Here is a 12,790-nt window from a genome sequence, read left to right on the forward strand (position 1 = left end):
TGGTTTCCTCCCACAGTCCAAAGATGTGCGGGGTTAGGTTGATTGGCCATGCTAAAATTGCCCTTTAGTGTCCTGGGATGCGTAGGTTAGAGGAATTAGTGGGTAAATGTGGAGGGATGTGGGGGAAGGGCCTGGGTGGGATTATGGTCGATGCAGACTCGATGGGCCAAAGACCACTCTGGATGGTCTTGCCCTCACTCAAATTCTCTGCCTTGCCCAACCTTCATCGCTGCTTCAGTGACGAGTAATTGGAGTATAGGGAAGAAAGGAACGTCCCCTTTTATGGGGCTCAGTCTGGGTGTTCACAAAGTTACTCTGGAGTTACAAGTGATTTCTTTCCCCCCTTCTAACCCTTTCAGAGTGATAAACTGGCAGGATCATCTGAAGTTAGCAATTTAAGTCCAGGGGAATTTAATGCTTTCGTACAATTACTAGGTAAACCCTCACGTGGAAACTTCCCAAAGGGATTCCCCAGCATATCATTGGGCTCCCTCCTAAACGTGATGCTGGAACCAAGAAATTATGGGCTGAAATGCTTTAAAATATTCACTCTTCACTGACTTTTTTTTGAAGGAAAAAAGTTACACATGCAAAAAAAAACAACCTGAGTTAAGACCAATTAAAAGTTGTGTTCTAGTATTTGATTGTTGCTATTCAACCAAAATTTATATAGCACCTGTATAATCAAGAAAAAAAGTCCTGAGCTTTTTCACAAAGGAAAAGAGGCTGTGAGCCAAACAAAGATAGATTAGAGTGCAAACAAATGTTTGGTCCAAGATGGATTTTAATGGGTACCTTGAAAGGAAGAGAGAGATTAAACAGCCTATGGAGGAAAATCTGGGGAGCTAGGCAGCTGAAGACAGGGCACAGAATGGCACAAGAGGTTGGAGATAATGGAATGAAGGTTTTTGGGGTAGAATTGGGGAGTTGTAGAAAGTTAGAACGATTAGAGGAGTAATCTGGAAAGTGGGGAGAATCTAGCTGTTGATGACATGTTGGATCAAAGGACAGAAGGGGTGAGGTCCTGCTGAGGGAGTATCAAGAACAGAGCAAAATTAAAAAGCAGAATCTTGAGGGTAATAGTTCAGGCAACAATTCAGAGATTATGTGCAAATTGGCACAGACTGTCCAGAAAACTAATATATGGCTAAAGGGCAAGTACTATATGGGGGAAAGAGGAGGTTCATTTTCTTGGGCTCCTGACACCAACACTGGGACAAGCAGCAGCTATACAAAGAGAACAGGTTGCATCCGAACTGGAATGGGAGCAGTGTCCAAGTGAAAAGGATAAAAAGTGGCAAAGGCTTTGAACTAGTAAGGTGGATGGAGGGGTGTACAAGAAATTAAACAATCTGAAATATAAACCTAAGAAAGCAAACATTGGATAGACTAAAACAAAGGAAGATTTAAGTGACATGGAATAAATTAAGACCTATAGAACAGTGGTATAAAAAGATGGTTAATATAAAGTGAGAGGAATTGCTGTTAAAAACGAATTAAACTGTACACCAATGCACACTGTGAGCATAATAAAAACAGAGCAACTAGATGTAATAAGATGCGAGGAACCAGATGTTGTAGATATTTCAAAGTTGTGGTATTAGAGAAATTGGGACTTATACTTAGGAAAGATAGAGGGAAAAATGAGAGGTGGAGTTGTTCTTTAATTAGAGATAGCATAATGGCAGTAGAAAATTACAACGAAGTCATCAGTAAGACACAAATAGAATCTCGGTGGATAGAGAAAAAGATAATAAACCATCAGTCACACCAATACCAGAATCCTCAGACCACATAAGGTGGAACGGAGGTAGAACCATAGAACATTACAGCATAGAAACAGACCCTTTGGCCCTTCTTGGCTGTGTCAAACCATTTTTCTGTCCAGTCCCACTGACCTGTACCATATCCCTCCACACCCCTCTCATTCATGTATCTGTCCAACTTTTCTTAAATGTTAAAAGTGAGCCCGCATTTACCACTTCATCTGGCAGCTCATTCCACACTCCCACCACTCTCTATGTGAAGGGCCCCTCCCCAATATTCTCTTTAAACTTTTCCCCCTTCACTCTTAACCCAAGTCCTCTATTTTTTTTTCCCCCTAGCCTCAGTGGAAAAAATCTGCTTGCATTCACTCTATCTATACCCATCATTATTTTATACACCTCTATCAAATCTCCCCTCATTCTTCTACGCACCAGGGAATAAAGTCCGCACCTAGTCAATCTTTCTCTGTAACTCAGTTTCTCAAGTCCCGGCAACATCCTTGTAAACCTTCTCTGCACTCTTTCAACCTTGTTAATATCCTTCCTGTAATTAGGTGACCAAAACTGCACACAATACTTTAAATTCGGCCTTACCAATGACTTATACAACCTCACATTAACATTCCAACTCTTATACTCAATACTTTGATTTATAAAGGCCAATGTTCCAAAAGCATTCTTTAAAACCCTATCTTCCTGTGACACTACTTATAGGAAATTATGCATCTGTATTCCCAAATCCCTCTGTTCTACTGCACTCTTCAGTGTCCTACCATTTACCAGGTATATTCTACCTTGGTTTGTCCTTCCGAAGTGCAAGATCTCACACTTGTCTGTGTTAAACTCCATTTGCCATTTTTCAGCCCATTTTTCTAGCTGGTTCAAATCCCTCTGCAAGCTTTGAAAACCTTCCTCACTGTCCACTACACCTCCAATCTTTGTATCATCAGCAAATTTGCTGATCCAATTTACCACATTATCATCCAGATCATTGATATAGATGACAAACAACAATGGACCCAGCACTGATCCCTGTGGCACACCACTAGTCACAGGCCTCCACTCAGAGAAGCAATCCTCCATGACTACTCACTTGTTTCTTCCATTGGGCCCAATGTCTAATCCAATTTACTACCTCTCCATGTATGCCTAGTGACTGAATCTTCCTAACCAACCTCCCATGCGGGGCCTTGTCAAAGGCCTTAACGAAGTCCATGTAGACAACATCCACTGCCTTCCCTTCATCCACTTTCCTGGTACCCTCCTCGAAAAACTAATAGATTGGTTAAACATGATCTACCACACACAAAGCCATGTTGACTCTCCCTAATAGGATCTACAAATACTTAGATGGACAGGAACTTATCTCTTAGTACTCCTTCCAATAATTTACCTACTACTGCCATCAAGCTTAACGGCCTATAATTTCCGAGATTATTTTTTGAGCCTTTTTTAAATATGCAAACAAATTCATATTTGAGTGGGAAGCAGAATAATTATTGGGAATTTCAATAACCCCATATTTAATTGGTCAAAGGAGGAAGATAAAGAGGATTAAGAACTGAAATTCCAGCAATGTGCACAGAACTCTTTTCCAACCTCGTGTCTAAGAAGCTCAATTACAGAGGATTTGCTACTGGTTCTAGTAGTGGGGAACGAACTAAAACCACACTGAAAATGAAAAGGTCAGGGGACATAATGTCAGTTGTTCAAACACAACAGAGAAGGACAGCAGTATAGCAAAGATCACAATGATAGATTGGAAAAAAGTTGATTTTGAGATGTTGAGAATACAACTTGGGAAAAATAAAAGTGTTAAACAGAACTCGGGAAGATATAATCCATTAAAAAGAGAACTAAGCACCAATGAAACATCAATGGGAAAAAGGAAAACACTGAAGTTAAAGAAAAAGGCATAGACTAAGTGAATGGTGATCGCGACAAGGGGATCACGGGGATTAGAAGTTCAACATGGGCTTGTGGGCCAAATGGCTTCATTTTGTGCCATTAAGATTACTTCATAAAAACAATTTGGAAGACAAAGAAACTATAAAATTGATTTACCACGTAAAATAAAACAACATAGGAATTGTTTTAATTCATTCATGGAATATATGCTTTGCTGGCTGGCCAGCATTTATTGCTTATCCTTAATTGCCCTTGGAGGGCAATTGAGAGTCAACCACGTTGCTGTGGCTCTGAAGTCACACGTAGGTCAGATCAGGTAAGGACGGCAGATTTCTTTCCCTAAAGGACATTAGTGAACAGTTCCACAGGAATATAGAACTAGTTCCACAGGTATATCTAAAAAAAAGGAAATAGGGCCACTAAGGGATGCACAGGATAAAATGTCAAGCAGTGATAGCAAAACAGCAGGAATACTAAAGAACTATTTTACTTCAATAGTTATCAGTTGGACATAACATTACAAAATAAAATTAGAAATGAGATAACTTCATTTAAAAAAGGGGAGAAAAACTGTAGAGTACACAACTTTAATTATCCTAATATGGATGGGGATAGTAATGGTGAGGGGAAACAAGAGTTTCTGAATGGCATTCAGGAGAATTTTCAGGCCCAAAGAGGAATCTGGTTCTGGAAATGAGGGCGATCAAGTACACCAACTATCAGTAAGGAGTCATTTAGGGAAGTGATCATAACATTAATACAGCTAGAATACAGTAATTACCTGACAGTGTGGAAAATTTCCCAGGTGCATCCTATCCATAAAGCAGAACAAATCGAATCTAGCCAATACTGCCCTCATCAGCCTCCACTCGATCATTAGCAAAGTGATGGAAGGTGACATTGATAGTGCCATCAAGTGACACATACACAGTAATAACTGGTTCACTGATGTTCAGTTTGAGTTCTATCAGGGCCAGTCAGCTCCTGAACTCATTGCAGTCTTGTTCCAAATGGTGCACAAGAGCTGAACCCAAGTGGGGAAGGCAGAGGAGTGACTGTCCTTGACATGAAGGCAATATTTGACAAAGTGTGGTATCAAACAGCCCTGGCAAAATTGAAGTCAACGTGAACCAGGGGAAAACTCTTAGTTGGAATCTTATGTTCTTATCTTATGGCTGTGATTGCTGGAGGTCAGTCATTTCAATCCATCACTAAGAGTTTCTCAGGCGACTGTCCAACGTCCAACCATCACCAGTTGCTCCTTCAATGGCCGTTCTTTCATCATAAGGTCAGAAATGAGGAAGTTTGCTGATGAATGCATAATGTTCAACCCCATTCAAAACTGTTCAGATACCGAGACAATCCATGTGTGTATGCAGCAATACCTGGATAATATTCAGGTTTGGGCTCACAAGTACCAAGCAATATTCATGCCACACAAGTGCCAGGGACTGAGAATCTACAGTAAGACAGAATTAAATGTCTCCCTATGGCAATCAATGGCACTCCCATCACAGAATTCCCCTCTATCAACATCCGAATGGTTACCATTGACCAGAAACTGAACAAGCCATACAAATACTATGGCTATAGAAGATCAGAATTCTGAGGCATGTAACTTACCTCCTGATTTCCCAAAGCCTGTCCACCAACTACAAGGCACAAGTCAGGAAAGTAATGGAATTCTACATTTGGTTGAAGGCAAAAATCTTGACATAATTTAGGACAAAGTACTCCACTTGATTGGCACCCAATCCACAAACACTTACCGGCAGCAGTTTGTACAATATACAAGATGCTTATGTACTTCAATACCACCTTGCAATTCTGCGATCTCAACCCCTAGCACAAGAGCAGAAGACACATGGGAACACCACCACCTGCAGGTTCCTCTCCAAAGTGCACATCACATACAGAAGTATATCACCATTCCTTCACAGTCATTGAGTCAAAATCCTGTTACTCCCTTAACAGAACTGTGGGAATACCCGGACCAGATGGACTACAAGTGGCACCTTCTCAAGAGCAATTAAGGATGGGCAACAAAAGCTGACCTGCCCAGCACTGTTCAAATCCCACGAAAGAATAAAAATGAATCACCCATGCATCTGATCCTAGTCCTTGTATAATCAGCTAATGAGAACAGTTTTTGTTCCACCTTGTTGAGTTTGTCATAATCATCATCACTATCAAATCTCCCCTTAATTTCCTTTGTTCCCAGAACAACCCGAGCGTCCCCAACTTTAACTTCCACTTTAAAATCCCCATTCTGGTCAAGTACTATTGCACCCATTCCAAGTGTCCTCAAATCCTTCCTAAAGTGCAGTGACCAGACTGGATGTAATATATTAACTGTGGCTTCACCAGTGCTTTCAGAAAATTCAGCACGACTTCCTGCTTTTGTACTTGATACCACTGTTTAGAAAGCCGAAGATCCCTTACGCTTTGGGAAGTACTCTCTCAATATGACTTGGCACCTTTAATAATCTTTGCACACAAATCCCCAAGACCTTCTGCCCATACTCTTTGGAAATGTGCAGTTATGTCACACTGTCTCTCCCTGTTCCTTCTTCATCACCTCACTTCTCTGTATTGAATTCCACCTGAAACTTGTCTGCCAATTCTGCTTGTCTACACCCCAGTAATGCATCACTGATTAGCAGACCTCTAAGTTTGGTATTGTCAGTAAATTTTGACATTTTACTCATATAAATGACTGCATTCTAATGGATTAAGTCATTCTTCTTAGTCAGTCCCTTGCAATCAAGGATGACATTCTTCCACTTGGGTTTATGGGTTCTGTGATGATCCAATGTGCAATCTGTAGACTCTGCCACGAGGCAGATAGTATTAGGAGGGTTGGGTGGATGAGATGTCTGGAGATTTGTGCACTCTCTCTGACACCTTAACTTTGTCTCTGTGCACTCCTGGTGAACTCTGTTGATGTGCTGTTGCCATCCCAAATGAACCTTCTCCACTTTCGTTGGTCATAAGCCAAGATCTCCCATGAGTTGGGGGGGATGTGTGACTTCCTCAGGAATGCTTTGCGAGATTAATAAGATCAGTGATCCCACACTTGGTGATGCTATTTATACAGGTCAGGATCTTGAATGCCTTATTAACACACTTTCTGAATTTGCTCTGCCACCTTCAATGAGTTATGCACGTACACACTCAGGTTCCTCTGCTTTTGCACCCCTTTAAGAATGGCATCCATTATTTCATGTTCTCCTCATTCTTCCCACCAAAGTATAATCACTTTGAATATCTCTGCATTGAATATATTCTACCATATCTCCACCCCTACCACCAGCCTAAGTCGTTTGAAGTCTATCACGACCCTTCTGCATAGTTTGTAATACTTCCAAGTTTATTACCATAAGCAAAATTTAAAATTGTGCCCTGCAAACCCAAGTCTTAAATACAGATCAGGAAAAGCAGTAGTCCCTAGTTCTGAGCCTTGGGAAGCTCACTGGTCTGCAAAGCAATCATTCACCCCAATCTTTGGCCTCCTCCTATTTCTAATTTATATGCTACTTCTCGGTGACAACATCTGAAAACAGAGGTCAGTTTCTCAATGACATCGACCTCTTTCTCCATTGTCTCTAAGTTGTCAGACTAGCAGTCTGACATCCAGTATTGAATGAGTAGAAATCTTCCCCAACTAAATGCTGGGGAGACCAAAGCCTCAGATCATCTGCTGCTGAAATCCTCTTCCATGCCATAAGACATAGGAACAGAATTAGGCCACTTGGTCCATCAAGTCTGCTCCGCCTTTCAATCATAGCTGATTTTTTTTTCTCATCCCCATTCTCCTGCCTTTTTCCCATAACCCCTGATCCCCTTATTAATCGAAAACCTATCTACCTCTGTCTTAAAGACACTCAATGACCTGGCCTCCACAGCAAAGAGTTGCACAGATTCACCACCCTCTGGCTGAAGAAATTCTTCATCTCTGTTCTAAAGGATCACCCTTTAGCCTGACTTTGTGCCCTTTGGTTCTAGTTTTTCCTATTAGTGGAATGATCCTCTTCACGTCCACTCTATCCAGACCTCACGGTATCCTGTAAGTTTCAGTAAGATCCTCTTTTTATCCTTCTAAACTGCAATGAGTACAGACACAGAGTCCTCAACCGTTCCTCATATAACAAGCTCTTCATTCTGGGGATCATTTTTGTAAACCTCCCCTGAGCGCTTTCCAAGGCTAGCACATCCTTCCTTGGGTATGGGGCCCAAAACTGCTCACAATACTCCAAATGGAATCAGACCAGAGCCTTATACTGCCTCAGAACTACATCTCTGCTCTTGTACTCTAACCCTTTTGCTTTTATTACTTCTACCCTTGGTTCTTCGAATGTATGCCTGGCTGGCCTTCCACGTTCTACCTTCTGTAAACTTGAGGTCATTCAAAGCTCCACTCCCCTCCTTTTCCTTGCACCAAATTCTGTTCATTCATCACTCCTACAATAACTAATCTACTTTGGTCCCCAGTTAATTAAATAATACCTTAATTTTAATCCTGGTTTTAAATTCTTCCATTGTCCCTCCCTATCGTTAATTTCCTCAAGGCCTATATCCTTCCCAGATATCTCGAGCACTCAGCTTTCATCACGCCAGCATGAACAGCCATAGCCCAACACTGCCTCTCTTTCTTCAAGATGTTCCTTACAACCTATTTCTTGTCATCTACTTTAATATCTCATTATGTGGATCAGTGTCAAGTGTTGCTTTATAATACTCCTATAAAGCACCCCAAGATATTTACTATGCACTATGTAGACAAGTTGCTGCAATTTAAAAATTGCTACCATTATGTTCCCCACCTGGCTCAATTGATAACTTTGTTGCCCAAGTCAGATGCTTGTGCCCTTCATTACTGAATTAAGAGCACATAATTTGGGCAGCTAGGTCAGTACAGAGCTGAATAAATGCTCAGTTGCTTCGTTTCAGGTAATATATTAGACCATAGCCCCATGTCTCCAGTTAGATACAATGCAAATAAAACCAATGGCAAAAGATATTGGCCAACACCAAACTCTCAACCAACCTGAAAACAGGTTAAAACAGAAAATGCTGGATAAACTCAGCAGGTCTGGCAGCATCTGTGGAGAGAAACAGACCCTTCTATAGAACTGAAGTAAAAATGTGAAAAACTATGTAGTTGAAAAGGGGGTGAAGGAAGTGGGCAGAATAGAAGAACGGGTTAACAGGCTATTTATATCATTGCCATTTGACAGAATCTGCCATGTACAAACTTGGCTGTCTTTGTCCATCCAAGTGCCTGCGCTTCAAAATAGTCTATTTGTAGTTGCTGAACAGCTTTGGGACCTCCCAAGGATGTAAATGTGTATCACTTTCCTTTATGAGTATAAACACTTATAACAATATGATTCTTAATTATTTATGAGCAGGACTCAATACTCAAAAATAAATATTCTACATTATTATGCTCAATATGCATGAAATGCATGGCCCAATTATTCACCAGAACAATGCTCCTTCTGAAATGGTACCTGATGTCTGAAATTAAAAAGTGCATTTTATTTTAAACGCAACCCCACCTTAATTGCACCCATCATCAAACTGAGCCAGGAAAACTGAATAGGAGGATGCCCTTTACTGGCATTGCAAACTGACAGTCCCTCAAAGTTCTCCTTCCAACCCGTCCATGACACCAGCATCTCTTTCCTCTGCTCAGCTGTGCTGATGTCATTTGAAACATAGGGCGAATTACCACTCTAAACTCACTTGCTTGAATGGTGCAGTGAGTTAGACAAAGTTGCGTCAGTACTTCTAGTGTTTTAAAAATGAAAAAGACCTACATTATTCTTTCTGTTAAATGGTCCTAGAAAGGATAGATATCTGGAAAGAAGTTTACATCCAATCTAATTAAGAGCTTCAGACGAACAAGCTAGAATTCTATGTAATTTACACATGTCAAGAGAGCTGAGATCAAATGATCTTGCGCAACCTTTGATGACTGTAGTGGAATGTCTAGGCCAAGCTACAACTCACTTTCTATACTTAAGGATATTTTGTGTAAGCAATCTAAAAACACTTGTGTGCCAGGCGCATTCAAAAGTTAAGTTACAACCACAAACTAAAATATACTACATTGGAAATATATATAATCAATACATCATGTGGCTGGCACCCAAAATGCTTTTCTTTAGAGGTTTAACATATTGATTTTAAGAACTTAGAACATAAGAAATAGGAGCAGGAATAGGCCATCTAGCCCTTCGAGCCTGCCCCGCCATTCAATAAGATCATGGCTGATCTGTCGTGGCTCAGTTCCACACTCCCACCCTCTCCCCATAACCCTTAATCCCCTCGCTTATCAAAAACCCATCAACCCGCGTCTTAAAAATATTTAGCGAGGCAGCCTCCACCACCTCAATGGGCAGAGAATTCCAGAGATTCACCACCCTTTGAGTGAAGAAGTTCCTCCTCAACTCCGTTCTAAACCGCCTCCCCTTTATCTTGAGGCTGTGCCCCCTAGTCCTACTGTCTTTTCTGAGCGGGAAGAGTCTCTCCACCTCTATCCTATCCATCCCATTCATCATCTTATATGTCTCAATGAGATCTCCCCTCATTCTTCTAAACTCTAACGAGTACAAGCCTAGTTTATTCAGCCTCTCCTCATAGCTCAACCCCCTCAACTCCGGTATAAGAACATAAGAAATAGGAGCAGGAGTAGGCCATCTGGCCCTTCGAGCCTGCCCCGCCATTCAATAAGATCATGGCTGATCTGTCGTGGCTCAGTTCCACATTCCCGCCCTCTCCCCATAACCCTTAATCCCCTTGCTTATCAAAAACCCATCAACCCGCGTCTTAAAAATATTTAGCGAGGTAGCCTCCACCACTTCAACGGGCAGAGAATTCCAGAGATTCACCACCCTTTGAGTGAAGAAGTTCTTCCTCAACTCCGTTCTAAACCGCACCCCCTTTATCTTGAGGCTTTGCCCCCTAGTCCTACTGTCCTTTCTGAGCGGGAAGAGTCTCTCCACCTCTATCCTATCCATCCCATTCATCATCTTATACGTCTCAATGAGATCTAAACGAGTACAAGCCTAGTTTATTCAGCCTCCCCTCATAGCTCAACCCCCTCAACTCCGGCATCAGCCTAGTAAACCTCCTCTGCACTCCCTCCAAGGCCAAAATATCCTTGCGTAAGTACTGCGCCCAAAACTGCACACAGTACTCCAGCTGCGGCCTCACCAATGCCCTATACAGCTGCAGCAAGACCTCCCTACTTTTATATTCAATCCCCCTCGCTATGAAGGCCAGCATCCCATTCGCCTTCCTGACCACCTGCTGGCTGGGTTTTTGCGACTCATGCACAAGGACCCCAAGGTCCCTCTGCACCGTCGCCTGCTGCAGTTTTTCGCCACGTAAGTAATAGTCTTTCCTACCATTATTCCTACCACACCTCACACTTGCCAACATTAAATTCCATTTGCCGTTTCCTGGCCCATTCACCCAGCCTATCTAGATCCTTCTGCAGACTCTCCACACCCTCCGCGCAATTTGCCATTCCACCAATCTTGGTGTCATCAGCAAATTTCGACACCCTACACTCGGTTCCCTCCTCCAGATCATCTATATAAATGGTAAGTAGCTGAGGCCCCAGCACCGACCCCTGGGGTACTCCACTAGTCACCAACCGCCAATCCGAATAGCACCCATTAACCCCCACTCTCTGCCTTCTATTTGACAACCAATCCTCTATCCACGCTAGCACCCTACCCCCAACTCCATGCCCCCTTACCTTCTGCAATAACCTCTTGTGAGGTACCTTGTCAAATGCCTTCTGAAAATCAAGAAAGACCACAACCACCGGCTCTCCTCTATCCACCGCCCTAGGCACATCCTCATAGAACTCCAGTAAATTTGTCAGACACGACTTCCCCTTAACGAAACCGTGCTGCGTCTGCTCTATCAAGCAATTCCCCTCAAGATGCCTCGCTATTTCCTCCTTGATGACGGATTCTAACATTTTACCTACAACAGACGTTAAACTAACCGGCCTATAATTCCCTGCCTTATGCCTGGCACCCTTCTTAAACAACGGCATAACATTAGCCGCTTTCCAATCTTCCGGCACTTCCCCGGAATCCAGCGACGTTTGGAAAATAACCACCAAGGCATCCACTATCACCTCCGCCATTTCTTTCAGAACTCTTGGATGCATTCCATCCGATCCTGGGGACTTGTCCACAATCAGTCCCACCAGCCTGTCAAGCACCGCCTCTCTAGTAACAATAATGTCATCAAGACCCTCTAGTCCTACCATCTTTCCATCGCTAACACCCGGCAAATTATTCACGTCTTCCTCCGTGAAGACCGAAACAAAAAGTTATTCAAGGCCTCAGCCATTTCCCCATCCCCTACCACTAAGTCCCCCCTCTCATCCTCTAAGGGTCCAATGTTCACCCTAGCCAGTACTTCAGCATACACAATGAAAACTAATCTCAGTAGAAATTCTGAAATTGCACTATATGTCAGGAGAAAGAAAATTCTTGAATTTTCATTTACTACAATTCTTCTAGCAACCATTACGAAGTATTGGAGCAACATATGAAAATAAAAATTGGAGACTTTCATCCAAAAAGAGTTGCAAACGCAATTTCATGATGGAACTGATCATATCATAGAACCCTACAGTGCAGAAAGAGGCCCTTCGGCCCACTGAATCTACACAAACACAAACCCACCCAGGCTGACCCCCTTATCCCCACATATTTTACCCGCTAACCTATGTTTCTCAGAACATTAAGGGGCAATTTTTTGTTTAGCATGGCCAATCAACCTAACCCGCACATCTTTGGACTTTGGGAGGAAAACGGAGTACCCAGAGGAAACACACGCAGACATGAGGAGAATGTGCAAACTCCACACAGATAGCAACCCAAGCCAGGAATCAAACCCAGGTCCCTGGAGCTGTGAAGCAGCAGTGCTAACCAGTGTGCTACCACGCTGCCTGATCATATGCAGAAGCTTAAAAATATGCGTGCTTACTTAACTACGAAATGGTTTCTTAACTAAAAGAAATGGTTTGGAAAAAAAACTCATTCCCATATTATTACCAAATCTTGCAAAGCTGCTTGATATCC

At 42.3% G+C, this 12,790-nt stretch overlaps 1 protein-coding gene across 3 annotated transcripts in view; it reads right to left on the bottom strand.

Moving 5' to 3' along the window:
* ankib1a (ankyrin repeat and IBR domain containing 1a) overlaps positions 1–12,790 on the bottom strand; it is a 99,849-nt gene that overhangs the window by 83,284 nt on the left and 3,775 nt on the right. The gene's annotated exons all lie outside the window — the stretch shown is intronic.

Source organism: Carcharhinus amblyrhynchos, chromosome 2, assembly GCF_965287045.1.
Source record: "Carcharhinus amblyrhynchos chromosome 2, sCarAmb.v2.hapA, whole genome shotgun sequence".
In the NCBI taxonomy this organism is placed as follows: domain Eukaryota; kingdom Metazoa; phylum Chordata; class Chondrichthyes; order Carcharhiniformes; family Carcharhinidae; genus Carcharhinus; species Carcharhinus amblyrhynchos.